Genomic DNA, 15,893 nt, shown 5'->3' on the forward strand with positions numbered 1-15,893 from the left:
GTGGTGTGGTGGGAGTTTGAGGAAGAGGTCTTGTTACTGGATTCCTTAAACAGGAATTTTTGTTAGCAGATGGCAGGTCTTGAATATAGGTCCATGGGGTGGAATCATTGACTGGATCTCCATAGAAGGGTCTGGAGCCTGGGTCTATGAGGATGGACTTGAAGCCTAAGTCCATAGAAATTGGCCTAGAATTTCATTTCCACTCTGAAGCCTGGATCCATAGAAATTGACTTAGTACTGAGTTTGCCTAGAGCCTTATACCACGGGGACAAGACTTGAGCCAGAATTGTGGTAGTGTTTCAGGAGCCTGGGTCTGTATGGGTGTTTTATGAGCCTCAGTCTATGTAGTTCAGCCTGACATTGAGGACTAAGGTGAATCTATACCCTAGTTATACTGAAGCATAACTGGACCCTAGTGCTGTGGGAACCAACCAGAACACTGGGGCTATTGGTTTGATGTGATGCTGGATACACTTGGATCCTGTATCTAAAAAGACTAATATGGAGGTAGGGTTAACAGGTGCTGATCTGAAAATCTAACAAAGCAAAATGGTGTTGATGCAGACCTGAAACTTTTGACTGTGGGGGCAAATCCAGATTTGGTGAAAAGGAAGTTGCTTTTGGTTTCTGAGTTTGCCTTGAATTCTGGAACAGTCAGAGCTTAAGACTATTGAATCTGGTCTGGCACTGAGGATAATACAGAAGCTGGGATCACTGTCTGGCCTAATGAATGATTGGAGTAGATATTGAGTCTCCTATTCAGGCCTAGAGCCTGGGCTTTGAGATTCAACCTGGTGGGAAATTGGGTCTAGAGGCTCAGTACAGTGGTTGCAGTGGCGGGGAGCATTGAGGCTTACCTCATCCTGGGTTATGCTGTTGTATGTCTTGATTGGGATTCTGTGGAAAAGTCCAAGTAGTTCTTTCTCTCAAAACTGGGGTGACACAGGTAATATAAAAATATTCTTCACATACTGTGGGAATTGTCAACTCATTTTTTTCTCGTATCTGTACTATACTCAGATGGTATAATCTATCACCTGTTTTCTTTAACTCTTGTCATAGTAGTTACGTATGGATAGTTATTTGAATTGTTTCTACCAGGGAATGAACACTGGAATGAATCCTATTCCCCCACCTTTCTGATTCCTTTCCCTAAAGATAATATTTTTTAAAATATTGAACAGCACTTTCAACCCTAATTAGAAATATTTTTTAATTATATGGTTCCTTGAGTTTAAGAAATTTCAATAATTGAGAATAAGTATGCCACATGAATATTTAATATCAGTAACTAAAAAGTAAAAACAAAAAGGAGAATACCTTCAGTTATCTTACTGGAATATAGATATATTTACTGTGAATTTCTTTCATATGAAAAAGAATGTTTTACTAGCAATGTCTATTTTACATTGATACATACATAGAGAGCACTGTTAAACATCTGTATAGACACAATTTATGTTATATATGGACACAAGAATTAATCAGTGCCAGGCATTGTGGCACATGCCTATAATCTCAGCAAGTTGGGATGCTGAAGCAGGAGGAGAAAGCTGAAAGCTAGCCTACCAACAACAAGGTGCTAGCAACTCAGTGAGACCTTTCTAATAAAATATAAAATGGGGTTGAGGATGTGGCTCAGTGGTTGAATTCCCATAGTTCAATCCCCAGTACCCCTGCCCCAAAAGAAAGAATCACTGACTGTTAGAATTTTTCTTTTGAAAGTAAATATAGATATTTTATATTAATATTGAATAATACTATTAGAATTTCATTGGCTTTGCCTCAAATTCTGAAACAATTCATTAGGAAGAAGTATTGCAAGTAAATAAATATATATTTTACAGAAAAAGAAATATGGCATGTCTAATAAAATACATTTTTGAAATATTATGACATAATAATTACTGAATATCAGTCATATCAATATGAGTGGAATTAAATAACAGAAAAAAAATAATTTTCAATCTGATTTACATGTCCCAACAAAATGAGGTATAGGAGATACTCCTAAATCAAAATGATATAAAGTAGTTAAAATTTAGAGTAAACAAGAGGCAGGTGGACATAGAAGGTATGGTGATCCTGATTCACTCTTCAACCTCTATGGAAACAGATGCCATTTTAACATAAAAAAATGAAATTTAAAACAAATATTTCAGATTTGTTTCTACACACTGAATAACACAGCAAAATCCATTATGGAACAAACTCTCCAGATCACCAGGGACATGCAGATAGAAATCCAATAATAATAGGATAATTTACCAAACTACACATTATAAGGCTAAACAACTTAGAGAAAGAAACAAAGAAAAAATTTAAAATTAAATAACATAATCAGTTAGGAATATTGCATTATATTTTGAATGTGATACCCTGATAATTTTAAGTACTCCTTCTCCAGTGCCCAGGACTTTTATGTAAAAATTGATATGTTTTATGACAAAGAAACATCTATATTATATTATCCATGCAATCAAAATATTATAACCAGTTTCCTCTAATAATAATGTAATAAAACTAGAAATCTCTAAAGAAACAAAAAGAAAAAATACTATTTGCCAGAGTTCCCCAGAGAAACATACATACATACACACACAGTTGTTTGGCTTTTTTGTTTGTTTGTTTGTTTGTTTGTTTGTTTTCTGCCACTGCTTGAAGTCTAAATCTCTGGTGAGCAACTTGCTTATTTCTATAGTGAGCAACTTGCTTATTTCTATAGTGAGCATGTGGCAGTAGTATGAATATTACTGAAGTAATTCTGACATTTGGTTGATAAGATTTACATTAAAATATATTTACAGAAATTCTTTGTAACTAGCATATAGCTACACAACCTTTATCAATTTCAAACACACTTGGTTTTCTCATACATAAAACTTACTGAAATGTTTGCCAAGAAAAGCAATTCCAAACTTTCTTCAAGCAGTTACTAAGGACCTATCTACAAATTTCCTCTATGGTAAAATAGGGAAAGAATACTATAAAGCTGAGATAAATCAAAGACTAAGATAATAAACTCTTGATTAATTAATCTATACTTATTTTATTGGCAAGTGTCATATGCAAATATGCACCATTAACATCATTCTTTTCAATAGAGTGCTTTGTGTTTTTGTAATTTTTCCCTCCTTGTTGTCCCATAGTTCAATTCCCTGAGCACATAAGAACTAACAAGGAAAGGCATTTCTTTCTCTGGAGTATATTATCTTCACATTTGTTTAAAAATAGTTAAAGTGTATGCGAACATTTTCTATGCTGGAGTTTATTTTTACTAATTTATATTCATAAACTATGGTATTGCATATCAATAGACAATCAAGTTCTATAATGTTGATGTGTTTTAATAAAGTTGTATTTACTGATTTGCCTTTGAACAGGTTTTACCTTAATGTTAAGATACAAAAGAACTTTTAGCTTATAGGAAAGCAACTAAATATTTCTAATAATAAGTATAGAAATGCAATCTTTACACAATTTTTACAGTAGATTGGCATAAATAATACAGACATACATTAAAAATTTGCTTGTCAATACTGCCTTATGTTCACTTAAATTTTGTAGTGAAATAAAAAATTGGACTTTTATTAACTATGTACTTTGATGACAAAACAATTTTAAAGTGTTAAAAATATCTTTTTTCCTAAACACTGAAATCCAAAGATCTAACATGTGAAATTAGGAACCCAATTATGAAAGCTGGGTGCACAACAAGATGGCAGCTGGAAAAGATCCCCTAAGGATTGTCTCCCTACAGACAAATCAATAATAAGTTATACATACAGCACCAGATTACCTTCATAAAAATTGAGGGAGCCAGGTGAGAAACTGCAGTGACTGATTTCAGTATAATAATAATAAAAACCATACTAAAGAAGGTGGGAAAGAAGACCCATACTACCCACCCCCAACTTCAAGCCCCTTGAGAGAGATATCTCCTTCTTGGAGGATGGAATAAGGTCTAGACCTTATACTTGACACCCCATAGTTGGCCTGCCACTGTGAAACCAGAGCTAGTCAAGTCCTTCAAATTCTGTCCCCAAGCAAGTAACTGCAGAAAATGCACTGGGCTTCATTATACAGATGCCTACTGCCCGCATCATCCCTTCTCCAATTGTGAACAGAAGAAGGGGAGCTGGATTGCATCCACAGCCAGGTGGTGCACCAACACAAAAAAATTGTTTGAGAGGTCGGTGCTGTGGATTACAGGGTGGTATTTGGCATCAAGAGACCTTTATGGAAGGCAATATTCAAATACAGAGCTTGTAGATCTGTTCCAACATCAGAGAACATCAGCGGAACAGGTTCCAGTGCTGGCTAGTACCATTCATCCCCCAAGACAAGGCAGGTCCCTGCAACTATGAGAATCAAGAACCACCCAGATTTATGTCAGCTTCCACAGCCACGGTACCTGAAATTAAACAGTGTTTCCTCATATAACCAAAAGATCTGGGAAGAAATCAGGAATGAATTAAAAATTTCTTAAAACAAATGGGAATGGAAATACAATATACTCAAACCTATAAACTGCAATAAAAGCAATTGTAAGAGGGAAGTTTATGGTGATCAATATCCACATCAAGAAAGTAGAAAGAGCCAGGCATGATGGAACACACCTGTAATCCCAGCAGCTCCAGAGGCTGAGGCAGGAGGATCAAAAGCAAAGCCAGCCTCAGCAAAAGCAAGGTGCTAAGCAACTCAGTGAGACCCTTTTCTAAGTGCATTGTTCACTCTGTTGTTCAGATGTAATCTCTTGTTGGGTTCAAACCAAGAAACAAGCTGTGTGAAAGTTCTTTCTTATCATCATTTAGTCATTGTTATAGTTTGGATCTGGAATATTCCCAAAAGTCCCATGTGTGAAAGGCTTTATCCCCAGCTTGGCACATTGGGAGGTGGAGAAAGCCCTTAGAAATGGAGTGTAGTGGGAAGTTATAGGCACTGGGGCATGCCTTCACAGGAGATTATGGGACCCTGTTCCCACCCCCCTCTTTCTTTTTGTTCCTGACCATGACGGCAACAGTTTCTCTTTGCTACACAATCACACTGTGATGTGTCCCCACGGGCTCAAAACAATGGGGACAATCAATGGGTCATGGAATGAAACCTCCAAAACTGTGAGTCAAAATATATCTTTCCTTTTTAAAATTTTGTTATCTCAGATACTTGTTACAGTCACAGAAATCTGACAAGCACATCCATTCTTGAGTTCTGAATTTTTACTTTTGTTTTTTGATAGGTGGAGTACTTTTTAATAGTTGGGCTGGGTATAAAATTCTTAAGCCACAGCTTCTATTCTTTTAACATTCAATTTTGGGGGAAATTATTTATTGCAGAGAAGAAATCTGAGTCTTTTGAAAGTAAAAAGATCATTTTCATGTTTTATTTTTTTCTGTCTAGATTTTTAGAAGATTGTTAATTTACCTTGGGATTCAAACTCAGAATTCATCCAGTTACAGTCTTCATTATTTGGTCTATAAAATGATAATATTTTCCTAGATACATTATTAATTTTTTTAAACTCTGGGATATTTCTTCCTATTGTATCTTTGATTATTATAACTGAAGCAATAGTGCATCCCTCTTCATGGTGTTTATTATAATTGATTGATATTTCTTCCATAAAACATTTAGGGTGATGCCTGGCATTCACTAAGTGCTCAAATATTTATTTCCCTTTCCTCTGTTCTTCACCGTTATCTTCTGGAGTAGTCAGGCTTCTTATTTGGGCAGAGTTCACATATATTCATAAATTAGTACTGCCTGACATCCTTTTCTTCAGATCCCTAGAATTAGGTCCATGATAGGGCACCATTGTTTCCTGGAACAAATGAGGTACCTGTATTTCAGAGAGAGAGGCTTTGAGATCTGACCTGACTCTCTAAAAGCACTAAGCTTTTGATCTGGTACAAACCAACTGCAACTGCTCAAAAAAACATATTGAATATAGAGATGGGCATTCTGAACTTTCAGTGAGTGAAAAAGCAAAGAAATTCAGCCACTCATCAATTCTTTCTACAAATGCAATTAGCCTGGCTAAGGAATGTAAACAGGATCAAAGAGTCTTCAACCAGCTATTAAGGACCTATCTACAAATTGCCTTTATATTAATTATAATTCAAGTACTCTAGAAACACCCACATAAGTTATTTTCATGCAAATTATAAATCACTGCAGAAGTTTCTTTACAAAATGACCTGTGCACTACTACAAATTAAGCAACTTAAACATATACAATTGGTATATGTGCTAATTACAAAGGTGTTTTAGAGACAAATTTACATATATGGAGACATTTATGAATTAAATATGTGACATATTTATAAATTAAATATGTATTTATTGCCCACTAAACTTTTTAGAAAATTATATGTACTGATGATTTTCATGCTAACTACAAGGCATGTAATTTGAAATTATACTTGCAAATAATCTATGTGCTAATTACACAATACTTTAAGAACACTAGTGTAGAAATGATTTATGTTCAAATGACATACCTAACACCTCAAAAATGCTCAAATTCAAATGATTATGTGTTATTATACATGACCCTTCAAAAACACCAATGTGTACTAATTACATCAATACTTAATTTCAGAAACATCTAATAAAAATCAAATGCATGCTAATCACAAAACACTTCCTTGTGATTGATGTATGTTCTAGTTGTTAGCTTCTCTTATTTAAGGACCAACTGTCATCAACAGATTGACAGCTTTCTTCTACTTGATACTTATTATGAACATAAGTAAAATGTTCAAGTTCATAATACAAAGGTCTCAGAATTTGGGGCTTGGGTTGTGACTCAGTGGTAGAGCACTTGCCTGACATGTGAGAGGCCCTGGGTTTGATCCACAGCACCACATGAAAACAAATAAATAAAATAAAGGTATTGTGTCCAACTACAAGTAAAAATAAATAAATATTTTTATAACTTTATTTATTTATTTATTTATTTTTATGTGGTGCTGAGGATCAAACCCAGGGCCTTTCATGTGCAAGGCGAGCACTCTACCACTGAGCCATAACCCCAGCCCCAATAAATATTTAAAAAAAAAAAGTTCTCAGGGGTTGAGGTTGTGGCTCAAGTGGTACAGCACTTGCCTTGCATGTGTGAGGCACTGGGTTTGAATCTCAGCACCACATATAAATAAATGAATAAAATGAAGGTCCATCAACAACTAAAAATAATTTAAGTCTCAGAATTTGCTTTTTTCTCCCTTCCTTCTGCATTCCTGCCCAATTACCACAGACTGTTCACAATTTGGGATGCTGGGAATCTAAAGAACCATCTCTTAGAGAAAAACTCAAAAGGATCCCTTTTGTCCATCTGGAAACATCACACTAAATTAATAAATGAAATATACTTGCTTTTAACCACTCAGTCTATGTATTACTATTTCACATTTTAAAAGAGTATTATAATCTCAATTTGTTTATTTGTAAATTTCATTATTCAGCCTATCATGGCCACTACCACTTACATATGCCCTTTCTGGCATACGAGAGTTTACAAAAGATTTCTGTATTTGGGGCTAGGAGTGTAGGTCAGTGACTGAGTGCTTGCCTGGCATCCACATTGCCCTGGGTCCGATCTCCAGTACTACAAAAATAAATATAGATTTCCACATTCACCATCTTATTGGTCTTGCGTCATATAAAGGAGGGATGAATAAAGACTAGAGATTAGACACTCTCATTTTGTGGGCCGGCAAAGTGAGGCTCAGGGTAGCACAGCTGTGTTTCTTCCAGACCCAGCTCCAAAGTCAGCCAGGCTCCACAGCCTACTGGCCCCTCTTCCACCTGGTCCCCCACTGGCCCTTCCTCTACAAGCAAATCTCCAATAATCACCATTCCAGAAGTCACCAGAATAAAACACCAACACTGGCCCCAGCCTCTACTCTCTCTTCCTCCCTCATCCCATGCTCTCTTTCCCTGGCTATGTTAGGTCGCTTTCCTCTCCTTCCCCCACACCATGCTGGTATTTACCAACCAGATTGGGAGTCCCCAGTGTGCTTCTCACCTCCTTAAGAGTGAAAATGGATACCCCAGAGATTGCAGTTTAATTGACTGATTAATAACAGAAAACCTAATTGAATGCCCCCAGCTTTTCTGTATGATGTCTTGGGAATAAATACAGTGGGGAGTGCTGAACTGCAGAGCGAGCACTAGTACTTTCAATTTAAAGAGTCAATCTCATACCCCATGATCCGCCTGCAAACCCCAGGCTTCAACAGATTTGCCTCCTTCCAGAAGATCCTCAAATCCACCTTGAGAAGGTGCAAATTACAGGTTATAGTTCTCCCCCCATCTATCTATCTATCTATCTAATTATCTCTCTATCTCTCTATCTCTATCTCTATCTCTGTCCCTCCCTCCCTCCCTCCTTCTTTTTATTTGGTCTTCTGTATATATAAGAATCTCAGTAAATGTTCTCGAGTGCCATTGTAAGGTCTGTGAAGAGCACAATGTGGGCAGCACAGATGATGTGGATCTCTAGTGCTGAGGATGGAGGGATGCAGTGAACCTGATCCTCCAGTCAGGCCCTTAGCTACAGCCTGCTCCCAGGGCAGCCTGATGGGAAGGCTTCTGGGACTCAGAGCTGAGGTCAAAATTGTGGGCTGAGCTCTGAGTGATCAGGGAGCAGTCATGAAGGCTCCCTGGACCCCAGTCTCCTCTTCCAGGCCTGTCATCAGCCATAGCACCTGAGGCTTCACTGGGGCCACCTGGGCATCTGTAACAAAGTATCATAGGCTGAGTTACTTCAACATTGGAAATGCATTCTCTCACACCTCTGGAGGCTGCAAGGCCAAGATTGAGGTGTGGCAGGCCTAGTATTACCTATGCCTTTCTCCTTGGCTCACAGATGGCAGCTACCTTCTGGTCGTGGCCTCACAAAATCTTTCCCCTGTGTGTCTGGGTGTCCAGATTTTTTTCTTCAAACGGCCCAAATCAGCCTAGATTACAGCCTCTCTCTGAAGGATTCATTTTAACTTAATCATCTTTAAAAAGCCCAATCTCTGAATGGTCACATTCTGAGTCCTGGGAGATTAGGACTTCAACATATGAATTTTAGGAGAGAGAAAATTGAGACCATATAACATCATTGCTGCATCAATAGATCCAAACCCCTAACTTCTACTGGCTTGGTATGTTCTATGACCTTGAAACTCTGCCCAGCTTCATGGTCCTAACAGAATATCACCAACACAAACTGGAATCCTCAGACATGTTTTGAATTACTTTGTTGTCTTGGCCCCTGCCCAACTCATCTCAAACTGCCCCCCAGGGACCTGACACCCCAAATACACTATCCTCAAACCCCAGTGTCCACTGTCCCTTCCCAGGCACCGGCCTGCCTCAGGTGTCTTCATATGTGAAGCCTGTGTAGCTGAAGCCCACTGTGCATTCACCACAGGAGCCCCACACCTGCTCACACCCCTACCTGGCACTCTTCATGCCCCCAGCCTTGACCTCACTGACATCACTGCCTCCTGATGGACCTGCAAATACAAACCACATCTCAGCCTCTGACCACCTCCTAAAGGCCGAGGGTCTTAGAATCCAGTCCTGCCCATTCCTCTTTTCTTCACAACATCTCCCTGGCCACTCCTCAACTACCTGCCACATTTTCACACAGGCTACCAAGATGGTTCCCTGACCAATCCCCAGACAAAGGCCTCTCAACTACCTTCTGACCCAAGTGTTCTCTGAGCTTTAATCCATGCTCATTAATGAAGAGGACCACCTTGTAGAGTAAATGTTTATAATGAGAGAGTTCCTGAAGCAGAAATGATCATTACTGTTTTTGTTGAAAGGACCCACCAGTCACTTCTCTAAGTGAACTAACCCCTATCTCCTGGGGTTAAATTTTGGATCATAGAAGATCCACATAATCATACCCTATAATTAAGGTAGATGGACATTCATTTATTGGGGACAGGTGCATAGACCCAAGGACACAAGATTGCCCTTCCATTCCCACCTGAATCTCTCGTTGAGCAAAAATAAATTTGCCAGTCAGGTACAGTGAAACATGCCTGTAATCCCACCAGCTCAGGAAGCTGAGGAAGAGGATCACAAGTTCAAATCTAGCCTCAGCAAACATGAAGCACTAAGCAACTCAGTGAGACCCTGTCTCTAAATAAAATACAAAATAGGGCTGGGACTGGGGCTCAGTGATCAAGTGCCACAGAGTTCAATACCCAGTACCCAATAAATTAATTAATTAATTAAAAATAACAATAAATAAATTTGTCTTTTGGGTTGGCAGGAGCCAATAATATCTGGGTGCTTGGGGAAATGGGTAGACTCTCCAGTAGCAATGCCTGAACTTGACTGCAAGTTCAAAACACAACCACCAAACTCAAGTGCTTAATGACACCCTGGTGAACAGCTGCCAGTGACACCCTTATGGGCAGCTGGGACCTATACAAGGCTATCTGAGACCTCACTGGAGGAGCAGTGCTGTTGCCTGAGTAGAACCTGGAACATTATTCTCCCAGCAGAGGAAATTGGTGCACCAGAATGCATCATCCACTTTTCCAACAGTGACCTCTTGTGAACACTGAGAAGTACAACTTGATCATTTGTAGACTATTCTCTTCCTGGCTTTTGGAAGCAAGATAGACCCCTTGGACAATTTGCTACAGAGAAAGAAGTCTCCAGAGGGAGAAAGTGGACTCCCTGGAAAATTTGGCAGGTGGGAATTTGAGGAACAAATTTGAAAGAGACTTTTTTTTGCTTCACCAAAGTGAGAGCCTAGTGGTCAGTAAGTTTATGAAAATAACCCAAAATCTTTAGTCCTCATACAAATGCAAGTTAAAATCACAAGCACATAGCACCACACATCCTGCAGAAGGGAGAAAATAAAAGAACTGATACCAAGTACTGGAAGGATATAAATAAACAAGGGCATGAATGGTGAGCATAGATAGAACATAGATCTACCATAGATGGTAGATCCAGGCCTGACTATTCATGTCCCCATGTGCCCCCCACAACTGGGGAGTGGGATGCAAAGGGGGGATCTGAAGAAGGGGTGTCACCAGCCCTGCATGTGAGCCAGAGAGTCAGGACAGGCAAAACATCTGTACCCTGGGAACCATCACCAGGGCAGTGCCCTTCACCTTTCCATCAGGACCACCCTGTCTTTGGAAATCACCAAAACTTGTGACTTTCACCCTCAGCAGAGTCTTGGTCTCCATAAAATCCAACAGGACATGTTCCTCTTCCTAATATTGGATGTCAGGAGGCCCAAAGAGGCAGCAGCTTTTTCTAGTCTCCTATTATTTTCAGAAATGCCAGTAATGCTGACAGGTTCTGGGAGAGGAGTGAGTCCCCTGCAGCTAACCAATATAAGGGCCTCAAGATGCCTTGTGCCTATGACAAGTGTGAGCTTGCAGCAGCAGAGACCTGGAGTCTGGGGTAAGTGACTTTCTTTCCTTTCTTCCCTGTTGGTTTGGCTTGGTTTAGTTTGATTGCTGTTGGGTTGCTAAGGACACTGTGCCTTCAATACAGAGCAAAGTCACAAACTCATCTTCTGCTGGGTCCTTAAGGAAATGTGTGTGTGTGTGTGTGTGTTTGTGTGTGTAAGAGAGAGAGAGAGAGAGAGAGAGAAGAAAGAGAGAGCTGAGGAGGTAGGAAAAGCAGGTAAAGCAAAGACAGGAGCACATGGAAGAGGGAAGAGAGAGTAGAACAGAGAATAAAGAATAAAAAAATGAGATGAGCAAAATAGCCAGTGGTGGTGGAGAGCTTGAGAGATAAGAAAGAAGGAAAGAAAAGAAAAATAGGGAAGAGAGAGGGGAAATGTAAGTTTGGGGAGAGAGGAAATGGAAAAGAGAAGAGAAGACCAAGCATAAGAAAGGAGAGGATGCACACCTGTAGGCCCAGTGGTTCGGGAGGCTGAGGCAGGAGGATCACAAATTGGACGCCAGCCTCAGTGACCTAGTAAAGTCCTAAGCAACTTAGCAAGACTCTTTCTCTAAATAAAAATAAAAAGGGCTGGGGATGTGGCTAAGCAGTGAGGCATCCCTGAGTTTAATCCCTGCCCCCCCCAAAAAGAAAATGGAAGGAAAGAAGAAAGAAAGAAAGAAAGAAAGAAAGAAAGAAAGAAAGAAAGAAGAGAGAGAGAAAGGCAGGAATGAAGGAAAAGGAGAGAGAATAATAAAAAAAATAAGAAGGCAAACAGGGCTGGGGCTGTAGCTCAGTGGTAGAGCACTTGCCTGGCATGTATGAGGCACTGGGTTCGATCCTCAGCACCACATAAAAATAAACAAATAAAGGCATTCTGTCCATCTACAACTACAAAAAAAAAAATACAAATTTTTTAAAAAGAAAGCAAGAAGGAAGGTGCTCAAGTGTCCTGTCCAAGGTCTTCAGGACAGCCAAGCTTTCTCATGCCTGCTAATCCTGGAAGTTGTCAGGCAGACCCCAGGGAAATCCTGAGACACAGACCCAAGGGGAGAAGCCCAGGCCCCAGGGAATCCATCCTCCCTGACTTTCAGATTATAGTTAGGATGGCCAGAAATGTGGCTGAACATGCATCCTGAGCCCTAGCAGCCCCAGGGAGGAACTAAAGCAGTGTGTGGTCAGAAAAAAAAAAAAAATCTTTGCCTTTCTATGGGACTGTGAGTGCCTTTGGGTTGGCCAGGGCCACACATGCTATGGTCCAGGACCCTGCTGCTCAGTTCATGGGCTCCCCTCTGCCCCAGCCCATAGGCCCCACTGAAACTGAAGGACATCTCACCCTGAGATGAGGGTGGCTGTTGTGGTCTGCTTAAGTGTCCCACAATGGTCCATGTGTTAAAGGTTTGGTCCCCACTGTGGCTCTTCAGGGAGGTTGTAGGACCCTTAGGAAATGAGGCCTAGTGGGAAGGCCTAGGTCACTGGGGGTCAATGTCTCTTCCTGGGTCACAAAGTGAGTAGTTTCTCTGACACATGTTCCTGCCATTGCCATCCAGCACCAGAGGGTTCACTGAAGACCCAAAGCAATGAGGCCACTTCATCTCAGACTAGAACCTCTAGAACTGTGAGCTTAATAAATCTTTTCTTTTTATAAATTATAGCGTCAAGGATTTTGTTATAGTAACATAAAGCTGACTTACACAGTGGCTTCTCGGCTTCTGGAAGAGCCAATGCTGTTTTGCCTAATAATTTAAGCTATTTCCAGATCATCTTAGGCCCCCATATGGATGATCTTCTCAAAAAAAAAAAAAACAAAAAAAAAAACACTTTGATATGGAGTCCCTATTACAAAAATCATTTAGTGTGTTGTATAAGTCAGGGTGTATAGTAATTGTACGTAAATACCAACTTAATATTAAAAACAAAGGAGATTTGATTCATTGTCTTCTGATTTTTAAAGTCATATTTCTAATGAATAACTTTTGGGGAAAAGTGATTTCAGACTCTCCTTTACAGAAATATTTTAAAACTCATAGGACCAACACAATGGAGATTCAGAAGAAGAAAAATAATCAAATAAACAATAGAATAATGTTCTGCCATTGGAAGTAAAATCTTGCTTGGAACTTTCTAGAGGCTTGCACAAAATAAAATCATAACCAAGAAGCTGTAAAACACTTTTCAGAAAATTTCCTCATTGTTTACCCTACTCTGGATTCTGAGAGAAATATTTCAAATGAGACTTTATTTAGAGACCACAGCATGAATTTTCAAGCACTCCCCTCAAAGGAGCAAAATTCTCAATAATGTTTTAAAATGACATTGCTGCAGGAAAGACAGCTCTGTAGAAATCTTATGAGGCCCTTCTTCATTTCTTGCAAACTCTTTGCTACATTGTTTGGTCTCACTGCTTGTCCTAGTTTTGTGACTCAGCATGGAACCTGAAACCAAATAATTAAAAATAGTGAAAAAGATGCCAATTTGAACCTAGGAGTAAAAATCCTACTCACAGAATTGCAAATTTAAAATATATTTAATAACATATACTAGGCCCTTTATATCTATGGATTGAAAATAATTTTGAAAGCTTTGCCTCTGTATTAAACAGGTACAGACTTTTTTCTTGTTGTTCCCTAAACAATAACAGTGTAACAACTATTTCCATAGCACTTAAGTTGTTTTTGCATTGTAAGTCACCTAGAGATGGTTGATAACATAAAGGAGGATGTTCGTGGGTTCTATGCAAATATTATACCATTTAATATAAGGGATTTGAGCATCCTTGGACTTAGGTATCCAAAAGGGTCCTGGAATCATCCCCATAGTTAACTGAGGGACTGCTATATATAAAATAAATTATGTAAAATATATCATAAAACATAGGATAAATGTGAGTGCATATATATATATATATATATATATATATATATATATATATAGACATTTTTGTGTCCACATGTGTATATGCTTTGTTCCTAAGTGTTACAACCCTGTATTCATTATGAAGAATTTAAATTTGAAACAGAAAAATTTAACGAGGAAAGGTGTTGCTTCTACAAATAACTCTTGTGTGCTGAAAAAGGCTTTTGGCTGGGTGGCCACACCAGGGCCCACTTCTTCTGGTGCCAGCCATGATGATGACAGGCCCAGAAGCCCGCCATACAGGGCAGCCCGCAGAAGCCTGGGGCAGGTGTCTTAGTTTAACAACTCCACATGGCTTCTGCAGGAATCTGTCCAAGCCTTTTTTCAAACTATTTATACATTCAGCCTTTTCCTAATTGGGGAAAAGATAGAGGGGGGCTGGAAAAAGATTTTAATCACTTGTGATTGCCTCCTTGTCCAAAGATGAAAGATGACAGAGCAGGTTCAATGGTCCTGTATTGAAAACAAGCTGTGGCTCAAGGATCACACTAGGGTCTTCCTAACTTGACTCTCACTTAATCTTCCCAATACCCCTGCAGGGTGGGGCTCTGCAGGGCAGGGATCAGCAGAACACGTCATACTGGGGAACCAGGCTCTGAGAGGTCAGGACAGTTGCCCAAGGACATGCGCAGTCTATGTGGAGAGAGTGTGAAACCTGGTCCGTTTGCTTGCCAAGTCTGGGGCCCTTCACAAGTGGCCAGCTCTTCCCTGGGTGCCAAGGGCAACTTAATGCCAACATATCCTGGTAACCACCTGGTGGGAGCCCAAGTGCCAAGTACAAAGTGTCAGCTGCAGTTCAGCTCTTGTCAATGTGTCCACCACCTCCCTGCTCCTGCTTGCCCTCCTCACTCCACGACTACTGTGGGTGGCTTTTCTGGATTTTGCAGAAACAGTAAATGAAGGTGGACATGTATGGGGGTCTCCCAGCTCTAAGAGTTCATAAAATAGTCCAACAGCCACAAGACTTTCATAAAAAGCCCATTTCTGCAATGGCGAGGCACTAAGTAACTCAGTGAGACCCTGTCTCTAAATAAAATACAAAATAGGGCTGAGGATGTGGCTCAGGAGTCCAGTGCCCCTGAGTTCAAGCCCCAATACCCCCCTCCAAAAAAAAAAAAAAAAGGTAAAACATGCTACCATCCACAGTCAGGAAGCCAAAAATTATCATTTCACAACAGGGGGCTGCAGAGCCTGTACACAGCTTGCTGCTGAGCGGGAGGCACAAAGAAAGCAAAAGGAGACAGAAGTGAGGTGCAGAGGCAGAATGGCAGAATGGCTCCTTGTACAAGCTGCCAGCTTTATTTATATCAATAGGTTACATTAGGTCACTGGCATCAGTATTACATTATTTTTCATTGTGTCATTAGGCAGATTATAGAGTTAGCAACATTAAGCAGCTTATTCCTCAGTTAATATTACAGTTGCCCTGTGCAATGTTAAGGGTTTTGTGTAGCTCTCAAGAAACTCCATTGTTTAAAGTTACTATTATGTGGACAGGTTTAGGTGCAGCGGAGGTGACAGTGGAGCTTGGTGAAACATGATGGTTGTCTAACAAGAGAGTT

This window comes from Marmota marmota, unplaced genomic scaffold (genome assembly GCF_001458135.2).
Source record: "Marmota marmota marmota unplaced genomic scaffold, marMar, whole genome shotgun sequence".
Taxonomy (NCBI): Eukaryota; Metazoa; Chordata; class Mammalia; order Rodentia; family Sciuridae; genus Marmota; species Marmota marmota.